Raw genomic sequence first — 19,686 nt, 5'->3', positions numbered from 1 at the left:
ACCAGGCGCGGTGCCTCACACCTGTAATCCCAGCACTTTGGGAGGCTGAGGCAGGCAGATCACCTGAGGTCAGGAGTTTGAGACCAGCCTGACCAACATGGTGAAACCCCATCTCTACTAAAAATACAAAATTAGCCTGGCGTGGTGGTCCATGCCTGTAATCCCAGTTACTCGGGAGGCTGAGGCAAGAGAATCACTTGAACCTGGGAGGTGGAGGCTGCAGTGAGCTGAGATTGTGCCATTGCACTGCAGCCTGGGCGACAAGAGTGAATCTTCATCTCGAAACAAACAAACGAACAAACAAACAAACAGACAAACAACAGTGACATGGTCACGATGTTGCCTAGGCTGGTCTTGAACTCCTGAGTTCAAGCAATCCTCCTGCATCAGCCTCCCAAAGTGCTAGGATTACAGGTGTGAGCCACCACGCCCAGACTCTTTGATGCTTCTTTTTAAACTTTTTGTTTAGAAATAATTTTAGGCTTATTGAAAAGGTGCAAATATAAGATAGAGAGTTCCTGCAATACTCTTCACCTGTCTTCCCCCTAAGGTTAATAACTTATATAAGTATACTACAATTATCAATGCCAGGAAGCTACCATTGTTACAACATTATTAACTAAACTTATTCATTTCACCAGTTTTCTCCCTAAAGTCCTTTTTCTGTTTGTTTGTTTGTTTGGCTCCAATATCCCACACTGAATTTTGTTGTGTTTCATTAGACTTCTCCAATCTGTGACGGTTCCTCATTATTTCCTTGTCTTCAAATGATCCTGACACCTCTAATGAATCAGTTCTCTTGTAGAAAACTTCTCAATTTGGATTTGTTTGATGTTTTCTCAAGATTACACAGAACCACATTTTTAGCAAGAATATGCTGGAGTCATGTATCTTTCTCTGTAAAACATTTCAGGAGACCGATGATCATGTTAATGTGTCTTAGAAACAGAGTCTTACTCTGTTTCCCAGATTGGAGTGCAGTTGCACCATTATAGCTCATTACAGCCTTGAACTCCTGGGCTCAAGTGTTCCTCCTACCTCAGCCTACCAACTAGCTACAACTATAGGCATGTATTACCATGTTCTGCTAATTTTCAATTTTTTTTGTAGAAGCAGGGGACTTGCTATGCTGCACAGGCTGGACTTGAACTTCTGTGCTTAAGTGATACTTCTGCCTCGGCCTCCCTAAGTGCTGGTATTATAGGCATGAGCCACTGTGGCTGGCCTATTATTACTAAAGATAACAAAACTTTCCCCACTTTTTTTTAATTTGAAGAACTATTGGATTTTCAGAATACTTACAAATATAGTCATGATTTTTGACAAAATTTAAATGTAATACTAGAACATTAGACTGATTGTTTCTTTCATTAGTCTTCAAGTGCTGGCAATGTGCTGGAACAGTCTTTAAAAGCAAATGATAGCTCACTCTGAAGTACTAATTTAAGAGCATGGCATGTCTCCAAAACTCATTTAAGAAACCAAGTGGTTAATTAAAACTTAAATCAGATTATTTGAGTGGGTTTTAATAAGTGTGCTGTGGTGCAGGCAAAAATGATGATGGAATATCCTCTGAAAATTTTATGTCATTATTTTGGGGACCAATCCAAAGATCATTTACTACAGACAAATAATGATAAAATGAATATAATGATGACAGCAATTTTGAGCTGGTTAAGAATTTGTCAATTAAATTGTTGTGAATACCTTCTGAATAAATGTTAAATTTGAGTAAACATGGAAAACGGCACATTATCTAAATTATGTTTTTATTGGCATAGATAATAGTGTGACATTACCCAAAATGACTAAGGATCAGAAGGCTAAACAGACCCAAGCATTAGATACGTAAATACTTAATAATTGCATCTAAACAAAAGAGAGTTTAAAATAAATTATGTCTTTGAATTGTGATTCTTTAATAATAAAAATGAGAATCAAAACTAAAGATTTAATAAGTTATAATCTTTTTAAAAGAGATTTTAATTCTGTACCCTCTTTGTATCTGATTCCAATTCCCCAGAGACAAACATCTTCAGCTCTTTTTAGCTCTTATAGTATTTACTTCCATAAATGCAAATACCCTTGCCCTGTGGTTTGGCTGTGTCCCCACCCAAATCTCATCTTGAATTGTAACTTCCACAATTCCCATGTACCCTGGGACAAACCCAGTGGGAGGTAATTGAGTCACAGGCGGTTCTTTCCTGTGCTGTTCTAGTGATAATGAATATGTCTCGTGAGATCTGATGGTTTTTAAAATGGAGTTTCCATGCACAAGGTCTCTCTCTTTGCCTGCTACCATCCACATAAGATCTGACTTGCTCCTCCTTGCCTTCCCATGATGGTGAGGCCTCCCAGCCATGTGGAACTGTAAATTCATTAAACCTCTTTATTTTGTAAATTGCACAGTCTCAGGTATGCCTTTATTAGCAGCATGAAAATTGACTAATATAATACATTGGTACCCGGACAGTGGGGCGCTGCTGAAAAGATACCTGAAAATGTGGAAGTGACTTTGGAACTGGGTAACAGGCAGAGGTTGGAACAGTTTGGAGGGCTCAGAAGAAGACAGGAAAATATGGGAAAGTTTTCAACCTCTTAGAGTCTTGTTGAATGGCTTTGAACAAAATACTGATAGTAATATAAAAAATGAAATTCAGGCTGAGCTGGTTCAGATGGAGATGAGGAACTTGCTGGGAACTGGAGCAAAGATGACTCTTGCTATGTTTTAGCAAAGAGACTGGTGGCATTTTGCTCCTGCCCCTCGAGATTTGTGGAACTTTGAACTTAAGGGAGATTTAGGGTATCTGGCAGAAGAAATTTCTAAGCAGCAAAGCTTTCAAGAGGTGACTTGGGTGCTGTTACATACATTCAGTTTTAAAAGGGAAATAGATCATAAAAGTTCAGAAAATTTGCAGCCTGATGATGGCATAAAAAAGAGAAACCTATTTTCTGAGGAAAAATTCAAGCTGGCTTCAGACATTTGCATAAATAGCAAGGACCCAAATATTCATCCCCAAGACAATAAGGAAAGTATCTCCAGGGCACATCGGAGACCTTTGTAGTAGCCACTCTCATTACAGACCCAGAGGCTGAGAAGGAAAAAGGGGTTTCATAGGCTGGGCCCAGGGTCCCTCTGCTGTGTGCAGTGTCTCAGCCACTCCAGCCATGACTGAAAAAAGCCAAGGTAAAGCTTGGGCCATGGCTTCACAGGGTGCAAGCCCCTAGCCTTGGAAGCTTCCACATGATGTTGAGTCTGTGCGTGCACAGAAGTCAAGAACTGAGGCTTGGGAACCTCTGCCTAGATTTCAGAAGATGTATGGAAACAACTGGATGTCTAGGCAGAAGTTTGCAGGACTCTCAGGGAGAACCTCTGCTAGGGCAGTGCAGAAAGGAAATTTGGGGTCAGAGCCCCCACACAGAGTCACTGCCTAGTGGAGCTGTGACAAGAGGGTCACCATCCTCCAGATCCCAGAATGGTAGATCCACTGACAGTTTGCACCATGCTCCTGGAAAAGACATAAACACTCAATGCCAGCCCATGAAAGCAGCTAAAAGGGAGGCTGTACCCTGCAAAGCCACAGGGGTGGAGCTGCCTAAGACCAGGGGAACCCACCTCTTGCATCAGCATGATCTGCATGTCAGACGTGGAGTCCAAGTAGATCATTTTTGAGCTTTAAGATTTGACTGCCCTGCTTGATTTCAGACTTGCATGGGGCTGTAGCCCCTTTGTTTTGGCCAATTTCTCCCATTTGGAATGGCTGTATTTACCCAATGCCTGTACCCCCATTGTATCTGGGAAGGAACTACTTGCTTTTGATTTTACAGGCTTATAGGAGAAAAGAACTTGCCTTGTCTCAGATGAAACTTTTGAGTTAATGCTGAAATGACTTAAGGCTTTGGGGGACTATTTGGAAGGCATGATTGGTTTTTAAATGTAAAAAGAACGTTAGATTTGGGAGGGACCAGGGGCAGAATGATGTGTTTGGCTGAGTCCCCACCCAAATCTCATCTTAAATCATAACTCCCATAATTCCCATGTGTTGTGGGGGAAACCTGACGGGAGGTAATTGAGTTATGGGGATGGATCTTTCCCATGTTGTTTCCCTGATAGTGAATGAGTCTCACAAGATCTGATGGTTTTAAAAATGAGAGTTTCCCTACACAAGCTCTCTCTCTTTGCCTGCCACCATCCACATAAGATGTGACTTGCTCCTCCTTGCCTTCTGCCATGATTGTGAGGCTTCCCCAGCCATGTGGAATTGTGTAAGTCCAATAAACCCCTTTCTCTTGTAAATTGCCCAGTTTCAGGTATGTTTTCATTAGCAGTGTGAAAATGGACTAATACACACTGTTATTTAAAGGTGTTTAATATTAGCTATTGACTTTTTACTATGGAAGGTGAGGGTTTAGCTTACCTATAGTTTCATACCCTCCTTCCATTTCCCCTTTTCCAACACATTATGATTTTACCATAATTCTTGGTAAGATAATATTCAGCATTTAAAATACTAGGAGTATGTGAAAATTACTTGTAATTAAGCCATGTAAGGGGATTATGATTCCATTTCCTGCTCTGAGCAACTTTTTGTTTTCCTTGGAATTGATAATTGTCTCTGTTGTTTGCTTAGTTTTATATAATTAATCCTAAACCTCTCTGCTAGAAGTGTCACACCATAAAGTGATACAATTGCTATCTTTTCTTCTCTTTTCTCTCCTCCTTCCCTCCTTCCTTTCCTCCCTTTCTCTTCCTCCCTCCTTCCTTCCCTCCCTCCCTCCCACCCTTCTTCCTTTCTTTTTTCTTTCTCTTTCTTTTTTCCTTTCTTTCTCTCTTTCCTTCTCTTCCTTTCTCTCTTTGTCTCTCTGCACTCCTGGTGCTCTTTCTTACTTCAGTCTGGACTGGTTGCTCTCTCAACCAGCCTGCTATACAGTTTTATCCTGGGATCTTCCTTCACTTTCATATTGAGTATCCCATTTGCTTTTCCTTACAGTTTATTGGCTTGCTTGTATTGGCTGGACCACTTCCTCTAGTATCTTCTTGGACAAAGTAAATAAGAATTAAATCTTTTGAGACCTCACAAGTTTGAAAGTTTCTTATTCTATCATTGCATTTACTTGATAATTTGGTGAGGTATAGAATGCTGGGTTTGAAATAATTTTTCCTCAGTACTGTGAAAACTGCTTACTATTATCTTCTAGACTTAAAGCTGCTGTTGAGAGACCAGTGACATTCTGATTTCTGATGCTGTGTGTTTGACTTGTATTGTTTTCTGTACTGAAAGCTTTAGGCTATTCTCTTTTTCCTAGTGATATGGAATTTCAGAATGTATGAATTTTCCCATCTATTGTATGGGTATTTGATGGGTCTTTTTAATGTGGAAAGATATATTCTTTAGATGTAGGAAATTGTCTTTAATTTTTAAAAAAACTTTCAAATTTAGTATTCTCTTTTTTCTCTTTCTGGGACTACTCTTAATCATATGCCTGCCAGTACTTGTAGGTCACTTTCCTTGGGTTGGTCAGTTTCCCAAACTAGGAATTCTCTGGGAGTGAAAAGTCAGGCTGTCAGTGTTTGAAGGCCCAATAAAAGAAAATGGCTATGAAATTTCACCATTCAGTATATGAACATTCAGCCATCCATCAGCTGAAAGTAGAAGCCTCAAGCTCAGAGACTGTCTTTCTGGTTCAACTTCACCAGAAAATAAATTTCTCATCAAACAAGTTAGAAGGCAGAGTAATCATTTAGCTGTCTGGGGTACAGGAGGAGACACGGGAGTCACATGGCTTTCTATAGACTTTCAGCCAGTTCTACTATTTTGGTCACACTCTCATGTCCATGAAAGTTACCATGTACTTCCAAGTTCTGAACTTTTCCAGGGTCCTAGGGTTTGCTTGCTGTTGGAATTCCCTCACGGCCTGGTTTTGGTTTCCCCTTCCTGAGGTTTGTTAAGTCAGTTACCATATACTTAACTGCTTTCTTTCATTAAAAAATTTCTATGCATCTGTCTCCCTTACAATTTTTTCCCTTGTAATATTTTGCTTTTTGAACTCTTAACTATTATTTGAGTATGATTTAGAGAGAAGAGAGAATGCAGGTTTAAAGAAACTATGTCTACTGCATTTTTATTACAAGGCTATACGTAATATATATGTATAATATACAATATTATATTCAGTCACCATAGAGACTGTCAAAAATTGCTAATGTCAACTATATTGCAAGTCTTCATGGCAGGGTATTTGGAAATGTTTTCAATTAGCAATAATTGTGCCTCAGATAAACCTCATTGGCTATGATACTGCCACTGTGGAAAGCTTATGTTTAATATTTTAAATGTGGATTATGAGAGACTATAAGAGACATTTTCAGTTGCTTGAAATAAATAATCTGACAAGAATCTTTGCCTGCTGTTATCTGACATTTTTCATGTAAATATACATCTTACAGCTGGAAGATCGCATAGCTTTACCACATAGATTCATTGTTTATCATATTGACAGTAAAAAACACAAAAGAAAAACATTAAAACTTATTCATACTCCCATTTAAGAAGAATAATCAGTTATTATACGGAGTAAAAAGTAAAAGCACAATTCCCACTTCCAGGAAGATGAGTATATTACTTTTTCCTGTTCTTCCCACTAAGAACAACTAAAAACCTTCAACATTATATACAAAACAAATGTAAGAGAAGAGTCTGAAGTGGGAAGAGCAGAAAGCAGACTGGCTATGAACCTAGGAACCTGAGGATCAACATGCTGGTGAATTCCCTGGGGTTTTCTTTTTGCCTTCTATATCCCAGCCCTGGAGCTTAAAAACCTGGTTACCCAGAAACACTAACTGGCATCGACAAAAGAAACAAACAACCCCGACAAAAGCCTGCTCTCTCTAGCCAAAGGAGTAGGAAAGAGGCAACCTATAAAACCAGAAATCTTTTAGACAGTATTCACCCTGCTATAGCCAAACACCACAGAAAAAACTGGGGCCTCAAGGCCTTAGAAATAGAAATTCCATTTGACCCAGCAATCCCATTACTGGGTATATATCCAAAAGACTATAAATCGTTCTACTATAAGGACACATGCACACGAATGTTCATTGCAGCACTGTTTACAATAGCAAAGACCTGGAATCAACCAAAATGCCCATTGATGATAGACTGGATTGGGAAAATGTGGCACATATACACCATGGAATATTATGCAGCAATCAGAAATGATGAGTTTGTGTCATTTGTAGGGACATGGATGAATCTGGAGAACATCATCCTCAGCAAACTGACACAAGAACAGAAAATGAAACACCGCATATTCTCACTCATAGGCGGGTGATGAAAAATGAGAACACATGGACACAGAAAGGGGAGTACTAAACACTGGGGTCTATTGGGTGGAAAAGGGGAGGGCCAGTGGGAGGGGGAGGTGGGGAGGGATAGCCTGGGGAGAAATGCCAAATGTGGGTGAAGGGGAGAAGGAAAGCAAAGCACACTGCCATGTGTGTACCTACGCAACTGTCTTGCATGCTCTGCTCATGTACCCCAAAACCTAAAATCCAATAAAAAATTAAAAAAAAAAACAAAAAAAACTGGGGCCCCAACCTCACCTATACCAGCGAAGGCCACGTGGTGGAGCCCAGCCTTCCCGCCTCAACAGGCTGTCACTTTTATTCCTGGGATAGGTAACAAGGCAGGCCCCCTGCTGTGACAAAGTGGAGCGTCTGGACATCAACCTCCACCAGGCAGCAAAGGAGCTACCTACCCCTTCCCACTGATTTGGTGTCAAAGCAGGCCTATTAGAGTCAGGACTTTTACCATTACCCAGCAGTAATGAGACCACCCACCATGGATGGCGGGAACTCTCACTGCTGCCCCACTCTTCAAAATGCAATTTATCAAAATTTGTAGGACACAGCTAAAGCAGTGTGGAAGAAATTTATAGCATGAGATGCTTACATTAAGAAAGGGAAAAAGTATCAAATTAATAATCTAAGTTCCCACCTCAAGAGCCTGGGGAAATAAAAAGAGCAAAATAAACCCAAAGTATGCAGAAGGAAGGAAATAATAAAGAGCAGAAATCTGTGAAATTGAAAACAGAAAGCAATAGAGAAAAATCAATGAAACAAAGAGCTATTTTTTTTTTTTTTTGTAAAGCTCAATAAGTTTGACAGACCTCTAGCAAGACTAACAAAGAAAAGGAGAAGACATAAATTACCAATATCAGGAATAAAATAGGGGATATCACTACAGATTCTGCGCCTGTCAAAAGGATGAGGAAATACTATAAACACTTGTCACAAATAAGTTTGAAAACTTAAGAAAAATAGAACAAAAAACACGAACTACCACAACTCACCCCAAATAAAATAGATAATTCGAATATCTTTGACATTTTCAAGAAAATCAGACGCACAATTAAAAACTCCCAACAAAGAAATGTTCAGGTCCTGATGATTTCAGCGGATAATTCTATGAAATGTTTAAAGAAGAATTAATATCAGTTCTACACAATCTTTCCCAAAAAATAGAAGAGGGGAAGTTTACAAATTCATTTAATAAAACTACTATTATCCTGATACCGAAACCAAGGACAGTACACAACACGAAAATGAAAACTGTGGACCAATATCCCTCATGAATATAGATGTGAAAATCCTTAACAAAATATTAGCTAACAGAATTTAGAAAGATACAAAAAGAGTTATATACCATGACCGGCAATATTTACTCCAGGGATGCTAGGCTGGTTCAATATTTAAAAATCAATCAATGTAATCTATCATGTTAACAGGTTAAAAAAGAAAAGTTACATTATTATATCAATTACTGTAGAAAAAGCATTTATAAAAATTTGACACATTCATGATAAAAACTCTTGGAAAAATAGCATAGAGAGAAACTTCCTCACTTTATGAGGAGCATGTATATACCTATTCCTAACATTATACTTAATGGGTCAAAAATTAAATGCTTACCTTTTATAATAGGGAAAAAGGAAGTATGTCCAGCCTTATCACTCTTATTCAACATAGTGCAATAAGGTATGAAAAGGAAATAAGTATATAAACTGGAAGGAAAGAAACAAAATTATCCCTATTTGCAAATGATATGATTGTCCACATATAAAGTTCTAAGGAATCCACAAAAACAATTTCCTAGAACTAATAAGTGAACTCGGCAAGGTCACGTGATATGAAATAAACATAAAAAAATCAATTGTATTTCTATACCAGCAGTGAATTCCAGGACATTGAAATTCAAAATACAATACCATTTTCAATGGCTAAAAAAAAAAAATGAAATATTTAGGTGTAAATCTAACAAAACACGTACAGGACTTGCATGCTGAAGACTACACAGTGCTGATGAGAGCAACTGAAGAAGATATACACAAACGGATAGGCATTCCATGATCATGGATTGGAGTATTCAATATAGAGAATATATCAGTTCTCTCCAATATTTTTCTTTTTTTTCATTTATTTATTTACATTTTATATAAAAATTTTAAATAGAGATGGGGTCTTGCTATGTTGACCAGGCTTGTCTCAAACTCCTGGCTTCAAGCAATTGTCCCATTTCAGATTCCCACAGTGTTGGTATTACAGGTGTGAGGCACTGTGCCCAGCCAGCTCTCTCCAAATTGATATGCAGGTCAATCTCTTTAAAAAAAATGTTTTTTTCCAGACCAAGTCTCACTTTGTCACCCAGGCTGGAGTGCAGTGGCACAATCTCGGCTCATTATGACCTCTGCCTCCTGGGTTCAAACACTTCTCCTGCCTCAGCCTCCTGAGTAGCTGGGATTACAGGCGTGTGCCACCATGCCTGGTTGATTTTTGTATTTTTTGTAGAGACAAGGTTTTGCCATGTTGGCCAGGCTGGTCTCGAACTCCTGGCCGCAAATGATCCACCCACCTCCGCTTCCCAAAGTTCTAGTATTACAGGTGTAAGCCACTGTGCCCAAGTGCAGGTCAATCTCTGTAAGAATTCCCAGAAGATTTTATTGCAGATATGTATAAGATTATCTTAAAATTTTTATGAAGGGGCAAATACATAATAACGTATAAAACAAATTTCAAAAAGAGGAATTACTCTGCTTAATTTCGAGACTGATTTTATAGCTACAGTAATCAAGATTGTGTGGTATTGTTGAAGGGAGAGACAGACCTGAGGAACAGAACCCAGAAGAGAACCCAGAAATTGGCCCAAACAAATATACCCAAATAACTTGATAAAAGTGCAAAATAAATTCAATAAAGGAAAAGTAGTCTTTTTAACAAGTGGTGCTGGAGCGATTGAACATCTATAGGCAAAAAAAGAGGCAATTTCAAAAGGTTACACACTGTATGGTTCCATTTATATAACATTCTTGAAACGACAAATTACAATTGACCCTTGAACAACATGAATTTGAACCACACAGGTCCACTTATTTTTTAATTTTACTTAAATGTTTTGTTTTTGAAATGAAAACTCCCGTATTTATTGCTGAATCCAGCCTACTAGTGCACCTGCAGCACATACACGGAGAAAAAACATATATTCCCAATAAAACATGTCCAACTGTCCAGATAGTGGTGACATTTTCAGCTTGATATGGTAAGATGGTTGTGACCTTGACACAGTATAAATATGTGTGCTATCTCACAGGCAGTTCCTTATAGACCCAGGTTGGTTCTTCTCCAATGTCTTCTTTTGTACCTGATTTTATTACCAGTTTTCATTGAATTCACTGGGGAATGGGACGATTTTGCTTTTGTTTCTTGGCCAGGAAGTGCTTAATCCTGAAAGTCTTGTGAGAAGGTATGAAGGTAAGTGGAGTCAAGCATGCACCAGGATGGCAGAGAAAAAAAGAGAGCTAACATTTTTAAATTTTAATTTTTATTGTAACAGTTTTTTGAGTACAAGTGGTTTGGCCGGGCGCGGTGGCTCACCCCTGTAATCCAAGCACTTTGGAGGCCAAGGCGGGCGGATCACCTGAGGTTGGAAGTTCAAGACCAGCCTGACCAACATGGTGAAACCCCGTCTCAAAAAAACAAAAAACAAAAAACAAAAAAACCCCAAGTGGTTTTTGGTTACTTGGATAAGTTCTCTAAGTTCTGAGATTTTGGTGCACCCACTTTTAAAAAAAATTATACTTTTTATTTGGAGTTAATTGTATATTCACATCCAGTTGTAAAAAATAATACATAGAGATCCCATGTACCCTTAACCAGGTTCCCCCAGTAGTAGCATCTTACAAAATTACAGCACAAAATCACAACCAGGGGGTTGACATTGATATAGTCAAGAACATTTCCAGGACCACAAAGATTGCTCATACTGCCCTTTTACAGCCACATCCACTGCTCACCAGCTCCTAACAGTTACTAATCTTTTCTGTTCAAAGGTCGCGGATGACCCTCCAACAATGCAAGGGTTGGGAGACAGTTGAAAACCTGCATATAACTTCTGACTACCTCAAAACTTGACTACTAATTGCTTGCTATTGACAGGAAGCCTTACCAATAAAATGAACCATCAAGTAACACATAAATAGACTAGTATCCACATACATTGTATGCATTAGATAATATGCAGTAATAATATGTCCCAGACAGCTTTCCAGGTCAGTGCACCTAGTACCTTTCTCTCTCTCTTTTTTTAAATGACTATAGGGTGGTCCATTGCAGAAATATAGAATTTGTTTTCCCTATTGATGGGCTTTCATATTTGTTATGAATTGAATTGTGTCCTTCACAAAAAGCTATGTTGAAGTTGTAATCTCCTCTACCTAGGAATGTGACCTTGTTTGGAAATAGGAACTTTATAAGGTGATTGAGTTAAAATGAGGTCCTTGGGGTAGGCCCTAATCCAATATGACTAATGACCTATAAAGAGAGAAATGTGGACACAGAGACAGACATGCACACAGGGAAGACTGTGTGAAGACAGGGGCTTGGAGGGATGCATCTACAAGCCAAGGAACACAGAGATTGCTGGCAACCACAGAAACTAGGAAGAGGCAAGAAAGGATTCAGCTTTCAGAGGAAGCATGGCCCTGCGGACACCTTGATTTTGGACATCTAGCTTCCAGAACTCTGAGACCATACATTTTGTGGCTTAAAGTCACCCAGTTTGTGGTACTTTGTTACAGCAGCAGCTCCAGGAAATGAATACAGTGAGATTCCAAATTTTTATTCTTATAAACTGCTGCAACGAAAATTCTTCTACACATGTCTTTACATGCTCATATTATTTCTGTAGGATGGGTGCAGTTTAGGAATCATACTGAATGTATATGATACATGTTAGTATGCATATAATACACTCCCAAATTACCCTTGTGAGCATTATTTTAATGTGTGAGACCTGGAGAAATTTTATGTTATGGGGATTAGGGCTGGAGTTGCAGGTTCCATTGAAAGCCACTTCTCCATATGGTAGTTATCGTACTGCCTAGCTAGACATTTTAATCTCAATTATGTGTAAATAAGGTATTATTGTTTACCAGTTAACCCTGACTTATTCTTAAAGAAAAGTCCTGCTTTTGTACTACCATCTTTGGATTCAGTAGCAGAGGCAAAAAAAAGAGGACTTAACAAATACTTCAGAGCCAGCCTTAGGTCTAATTCCAGTCAAAGGTTGGGTTGGTCTCTGTTCCTAGCCTGACTTTTCTAGGCTCTTGCTATAGACCCTTCATAAATCCCCTGTTGCTCCCTTTTTTCTCTGTCCTCATAAACTTGCCAAACTCATTTTCTAAAAAAAGAAAAACAAACTATAGTAACAATCATTTATGGAACTTTACATATTTAGCTAAATATGCATTTTCTTTTACAAAATTTGCCTTATAAGTCTGGAATTTTATGCAGTAATGAGCAGACTAGGGGAGTGTGTAGAAAAATGAAAGAGCAATCCTAATGCATGAAAAAATCAGATGGCAGGCTGGCTCGGTGGCTCAGTTTGTAATCACAGCACTTTGGGAAGCCGAGGCAGGCAGATCACTTGAGGTCAGGAGTTCAAGACCAGCATGGCCAACATGGCAAGACCCTGTCTCTACCAAATATACAACATAGTCAGGCATGGTGGTACACGCCTGTAGTCCCAGCTGCTTGTGTGGCTAAGACCCAGAGAATCGCATGAATCCAGGAGGCAGAGGTTGCAGTGAGCCAAGAACACTCCACTGCATTCCAAACAGAGCAACAGAGTGAGACTTTGTCTCAAGAAAAGAAAAAGAAAAAAGAAAAACATCAGACTGCAGAGGATCCCTTGTCCTGTTTGGGCCTGGTTAGCATCGCATTTCCTACTTGCCTTCTATTTCTGAACCCATTGGCTATGCATATCCATGATGTATTTAGGGTGATGGACCGATCTTCAGGCACCTGTGAACTCTTCTCCTTCCTTGCCCCGCAAAAGTGCCAGCAAAGGAGAAAAAAGAAGGAGTTTCAACAAGTAGACAAGTGCCTGAGCAACTCACCTACTTCTTGACTAAGTGTTTATTCTCCTGTTGCCCCTTGAAATGTAGTATGTACCACATGTAGTCAGTGAATGGACAAAATTATTGGAGAATAAGCTATGAAAAAATGCTGAAGTCCAAACTCAGCTTCAAAGAAGGCCTCACATTATCCCTTTCTTGATCTCAGCTCAACTCCTCTCTTCTGGGTGTTTCTTACCTACTTTTCTCTCCTTGTCCTGAGATTTCTCTTCTGCTGCTGACAACATAAACCACTGATTTAGTAAGGGCTGGATTGAACTTTGGAATAAAGCTCAAGCTAGGTGCGGTGGCTCATGCCTGTAATCCCAGCACTTTGGGAGGCTGAGGCAGGTGGATTACAAGATTAAGAGACGACCATCCTGGCCAACATGGTGAAACTAAAAATTAGCTGGGCATAGTGGCACACGTCTGTAGTCCCAGCTACTTGGGAGGCTGAGGCAGGAGGAGAATAGCTTGAACCCGGGAGGTGGAGGTTGCCCTGAGCTGAAATCACACCACCACACTCTAGCTGGTTACAGAGCGAGACTCCGTCTGGAAAAAAAACCAAAAAAAAAAAAAAAAAAAACCCCAAAAACCCAAGCACAGCTTTTTCCTCCTCTCCATCATTTTTTCCTTTAAGTTAGGACATGTGATATTTATAAGCATTAGCCAAATCTGTGTACTTTGCAACCAACATTGTGTTTTGAAAACAGGAGTCTTTTATTTTTATTAAGGAACTGATATATCTGAAGTTTCTAGGACTTGAGACACTCACGGTTGTTAAATATTGTAGAAAAATATGTAAGAAGAAAAATGACTGATGGACTGTTTTGAATAGGAGGATAGCTGTGGTTGTTATTTTTTTCCTTCCTCCTGCACACACCTCAGGAAGGAAAATACAAAAGCACCCTTTAGCCTACTCTCTTGAGAAGTGCTCCTTAAGCTCAGAATAACCCCAAACAAGCAAAACCTTTATGTTGAGCAGACAGTGGGTGTGGAGGAGAATGTTGAAAAAGACATGGAACAGTGGGCTCTTCTTAGAAAGACACTCTGTTTTCACTGTCTCTGAGTGCTGTTTACCAAGGAAAAAGATGGTAGAAAATGTACCCATTACATGAGTTGTTTGAATCTCTAAATTTGACTTCAGTTTCTAAGCTGAAAAACCTGTGTAAATAAAACTAAAATTATTTCAGGTTTCTGTATGCAATATTTTTTCCCTTTTTTTTTCTTTTGCTCATCATTGGCACTCCAGTTTGGGTCAAGCCTGTTAGTAAAACACCAGGTGTGGAGACACAAAAGACTTCCTGAATGAGCCCCTCGGTTCATCAACACTCAACCCCTAAGTGGAAATCACTCATCCTTTGGGGAAGTAAAACATTTTTGATATTTGGTCATCTTTTTGAAAGACCATAGTCCCATGGAATATTAGACTGTATTCACCTTGATGGTCCCATATTTCCAATTGTCTATTATAAATATTCTAACTTGTTGCCTTGTCATTATTTTAGATTCAACCTACCTAAAACCAACTTTTTATCATTTCTCTTTTTCTGTCCCTCACCAAATTTATTCTTTTTTTTTTTTTTGAGACGGAGTTTCGCTCTTGTTTCCCAGGCTGGAGTGCAATGGCGCGATCTCGGCTTACTGCAACCTCCGCCTCCTGGGTTCAAGCGAATCTCCTGCCTCAGCCTCCTGAGTAGCTGGGATTACAGGTGGCTGCCACCATGCTCAGCTAATTTTGTATTTTTTTTTAGCTGAGAGAAGGTTTCACTACGTTGGCCAGGCTGGCCTCAAACTCCTGACCTTCGGTGATCCACCTGCCTTGGCCTCCCAAAGTGCTGGGATTACAGGTGTGACCCACCGTGCCCGGTCAATTTATTCATTTGTTGGGGGAAAAATTGTATGTGTTATTTGTACTAGGAACAGGGCTAGGTGCCAGGACTAGAGGTGAATAGGGCAGATATCATCCCATTCCTTATAGAGTTTACATTCTAATTAGTAAGATCAGACATTAAACATTCATTACCTTAATGATTGTATACTTACAATTGAGGTAAATGTGGTAGAAGAGATGTACATGTGTAATGAATGTGTTTACATGAGAAGATGTGACCTAACCTGGAGACCCAGGAAAATTACATTGAGGAAGTAGTGTCTGAGCTGTACCCTACAATCATTAGACATTTTCTGATGGGGTACTATGGAGTGTGTTCAGGGAAACAGCTTGAGGAAAGGATCCGAATTGTGATAAAACATGACATGTGAAAAAAATTGAAAAAAGCTGGGGTGGCTGAAACAGAATGAGGAGAGAGTGACAAAATTTAGTTGGGGATATAGGCAAGGCTTAGAGCATAAAGGACTTTGAGCCATCTGAGAGATTTTGGATATTATCCTAAAGCAACAGAAGGCCATTGAATGATTTGAACCAGGAGAATGATATAATCAAATTTAACTTAAAAAGAATGAAATAAAATAATTCTGGGTTCTATGAGCAGAATGGAAACAGACTCTGGCAGTTAAAATTTTTGTTGATCTAGCCACTTTCCCTTTCCCCCCAGTGCTGGTGACAGAACCCCTCTGCTTGTGGGGAGCCCTTTCCATAGGACTTGGTGGAATTGACTCTTCCTCATTGCCCAGCACAGGACTGGGCATATAACCCATTTCTAACCAATCACAGTTCCCTATCCTCCTGGCCTTAGCGTTTGGTTCAGGATTGGGCACATGATCCTGGTTAGATTAACCAATGGTCCCTCTAACTTTTCTCAAACTCTCAGGGAAAAGGTAATCCTTGTTCCTCTGGATTGCTACCTGTAAGGACCAGGTCAGATCAGCAAGAAAAGATCAACAATCTTTTCCATCATTTGCAGAGAGCCATCTGAGAATAAAATCATCAAAGAGGGAAGTACAAATAAGAGTTAAAAATAGGCAAGGCTCAGTGGCTCACACTGTAATCCCGGCACTTTGGGAGGCTGAGGCAGGTGGGTCACTTCAGTCCAGGGGTTTGAGACCAGCCTGGGCAACATGGCAAACCCTTGTATCTACCAAAAAAAAAAAAAAAAAAAAAATTAGCCGGGCACGGTGGCACATGCGTGTAGTCCCAGCTACTCAGGAGTCTAAGGTGGGAGGATTGTTTGAGCCCAGGAGGTGGAGGTTGTAGTGAGCTGAGATTACGTCACTGCATTCCAGACTAGGGACCCTGTCTCTAAGATGAAATAAAATGAAAAATTGAGTTCTGAATAAGTTAGGTAAATCCATAGATCTAATCATGGCTAGTTCACATCTTCTTGATTACATAAATATATTTCCTTATCTTAAAAACATTAATCTAGTTTGAATAGAATTTCTGTCATTTGCAACCAAAAGTCCAGATCAGTGCTGAGGGTAAGAGTAGATGCCAGGGGAACAATTTGGTAGGTTATTAGAGTGGTATAGGTGAGAGACGATGGCTTGAACTAGTGTGGTTATGATGGAAATGGAGAGAGGCCAACACATTTAAAATCTATTTAGGAGATACAAATCAGCAGGTGTGGGAAATTGGGTAATTGATCAGATTTGGGAGTGAAGGGGAATGAGAGTAATGGAGTCAAAAACATTTGCTAGTTTTCTGGATTGCACATATAAGCATGCTGCTCACTGGAACAGAAAACACCCAAGAAAGTGTAGTTTTGGGGATGGTAAGGAAGGGAGATCTTATCGTTATTTTTTTTTTTTGCCCAGGCTGGCCTGCAATGGCATGATCTCAGCTCACTGTAACGTCTACCAATTCAAGCAATTTTCCCTGCCTCAGCCTTCTGAGTAGGTGGGATTACAGATGCCCACTACCATGCCCAGCTACTTTTTGTATTTTTAGTAGAGATGGGGTTTTGCCATGTTGGTCACGCTGGTCTCGAACTCCTGACCTCTGGTAATCTGCCTGCTTCGGCCTCCCAAAGTGCTGGGATTACAGGCATAAGCCACAACGCCTGGCTGTTAAATTTATTCCTAAGTATTTTGACATAATTGTAAATGGAATTGTTTTAAAATTTCGTTATAACTGATTATTCATATTACATATAAATTCATTGGTTTTTGTATATTAATCTTGTACCCTGTAAAATTTTTGTATTTGCTAATTAGATTCCAAGTATTTTAATGTATTACTTAGGATTTTCTATATACAAGATTATATCATCTGCAAATAGAGATTGTTATTCTTACCAATCTAGACAGTCTTTATTTACTTTTCCTGACTAATTGTGCTTGTTAAAACCTCAGTGTAATGTTAAATAAAAGTGAAAGAGCAGAAATCCTTTTCTTCTTCATTGTTCATAATTTTAGGGCTAGCGTTTCTAAACTTTCAGCATTAAATATGATATTAGCTGTGAGTTTTCCATTGATTTTCTTTATCATGTTAAGGAAATTCCCCCAACTTAGTCCTGGTTTGTTGCCTTCCTCCCTCCCTCCCTCCCTCCCTCCCTCCCTCCCTCCTTTCCTTTCTTTCATTTGATTTTAACATGAAAGGATTTGGAAGTGGAAGTAGACATGGGATATTTGGGGGCTCTCTAACAGTCTCTAATACAAACTCTTATTTTAGACAAAACTGTATTTAAACAGTTCATTGATGAATAGGCTATTTTCAATCTTTTCTTATTGCAGATAATGTTGCAGTATGCATTCTTATACACATTTTAGGTATCCGAGAAGCTAAAGGATGATCACATACACTTTCTCTTAATATGTTCTCTTGACAATGAGAACAACTCAGAATTAGTGACCAAAATATATCAATTCTTTAGTAAGTTAATAAAAAATGCTTTATGATTCTATTCTTTCATCTTAAATGGCATCTGTCATTTGTAATTCAAATAACATAAACTTTTTTCTTCCAAACAACCTATTTATCCCAATCGAGATTTTTTTCCCAATCCTTTTGACAGAGATAATATAAAAAAATATCTTTTTTTCTCCTTCATTCAGGTCCAAGTATTTATTATAAGAATCATCAGTGTTTAAAAATAATTTGGGTTTACAGTGCTGATGTTGATGCTGTGGAGCAGAGATAATATGACAGACACACCCTGGGGTGACTGTATCTTTAGAATTATTGCTTATTCTCACTATGACACTATGGTGGGGCTATGGAGTCATATTTCTACCAAGATACTCCACTTGGCTAAAACAGGAATGGTCATCAAACTCAAGGGGAACCAGGCCATTGACTGGGCTGAAGAACTTAGTCCCTTTCCTCAATAATTTACACCCAATGGCAGAGAAGTATGGTTGATAGTGTAAGAAACTGGAAATTCAAAGTCATGTAGAACTGGAATTAAGACAGAGACTCGTGCAGGCTTCTCTTGTGGGCAAATGTAACTAAATAATTTGGCAAAGGAAGTCAGTCTTCAGAGAGAAAAATGTGGCAGTGGTGCAGAAAAAACCAGAGATGAGCATCAGTGAGAGTCCAGAGAGGAAAACAGAGGAGGAGGAGCTTCAGAGCTTGTTTATCCAGCTCTAAGCCTCATGTGCAAGCAGGACGTAATTCCTTTCTACGGATGTATGCATTATTCAGTACACTTGAGAATTACGTTTGGTTCGGTTTTAAAAAATGAACTTTTAATTTTGAAATAATTTTAGCTTTGCAGAAAAGTTGCAAAAATAGTACAGAGAATTCCTGTATATTTCTCATCTAATTTTTCCATTGTTAACATACATTTCCATGGGATTTTTGTCAAAACTAAGAAACCAACATCATTCCATTATTATTATATTATTATTATTTTAAAATCAGCCCAGCAGAAACAGGCCTCAAAAAAATTGGACTAAGACTCAGAATTTTCCCTCTCCACGGAAATCTTTAGTAAAAGGCAAAAGATTTATATGTTGATGAGAAACCAGAGTATATCATTCCATTATTATTAATACAATGGCAGCCTTTCTTTGGATTTCACCAGTGTTCCTATTAATGTCTTCCTTCCGTTTCAGGAGCCAATCCAGACACCATATGCAGCTGCTCTGTCGCCTTAATCTCTTCTAGTCAGTGATGATCTCTCAGACTTTTCTTGTTTTACATGACCTTGACAGTATTTTGTAGAATATCCCCAATCCAGGTTTGTCTACAGTTTCTCTCATGATTAGATGTGGGTTGTAAGTTACGGAAAAGAACTCCATAGAAGCCAAGTACCCTCCTCATTACATCACAGCACATCAGAGGTACCAGATAGCCACATGACATCACTGGTGAGGTTAAGTTTCATCCCTTGG

At 39.1% G+C, this 19,686-nt stretch overlaps 2 non-coding genes across 2 annotated transcripts; both read right to left on the bottom strand.

Annotated features, from left to right (window-relative positions):
* Window positions 1-6,176: 6,176 nt before the first annotated feature.
* Window positions 6,177-6,317, bottom strand: LOC118144535 (U4 spliceosomal RNA). The gene has a single exon (XR_004729308.1). It is a non-coding gene; the product is annotated as a U4 spliceosomal RNA (small nuclear RNA).
* A 12,894-nt stretch (window positions 6,318-19,211) lies between these two features.
* LOC118144551 (U5 spliceosomal RNA) lies at window positions 19,212-19,325 on the bottom strand. Its single transcript, XR_004729320.2, has one exon. It is a non-coding gene; the product is annotated as a U5 spliceosomal RNA (small nuclear RNA).
* Between the last annotated feature and the right edge of the window lie 361 nt (window positions 19,326-19,686).

Source organism: Callithrix jacchus, chromosome 9, assembly GCF_049354715.1.
Source record: "Callithrix jacchus isolate 240 chromosome 9, calJac240_pri, whole genome shotgun sequence".
Classification (NCBI taxonomy): Eukaryota; Metazoa; Chordata; class Mammalia; order Primates; family Cebidae; genus Callithrix; species Callithrix jacchus.
The sequence above is the reverse complement of the archived record's forward strand: the minus strand, read 5'-3'. Positions and strand labels throughout refer to the sequence as shown.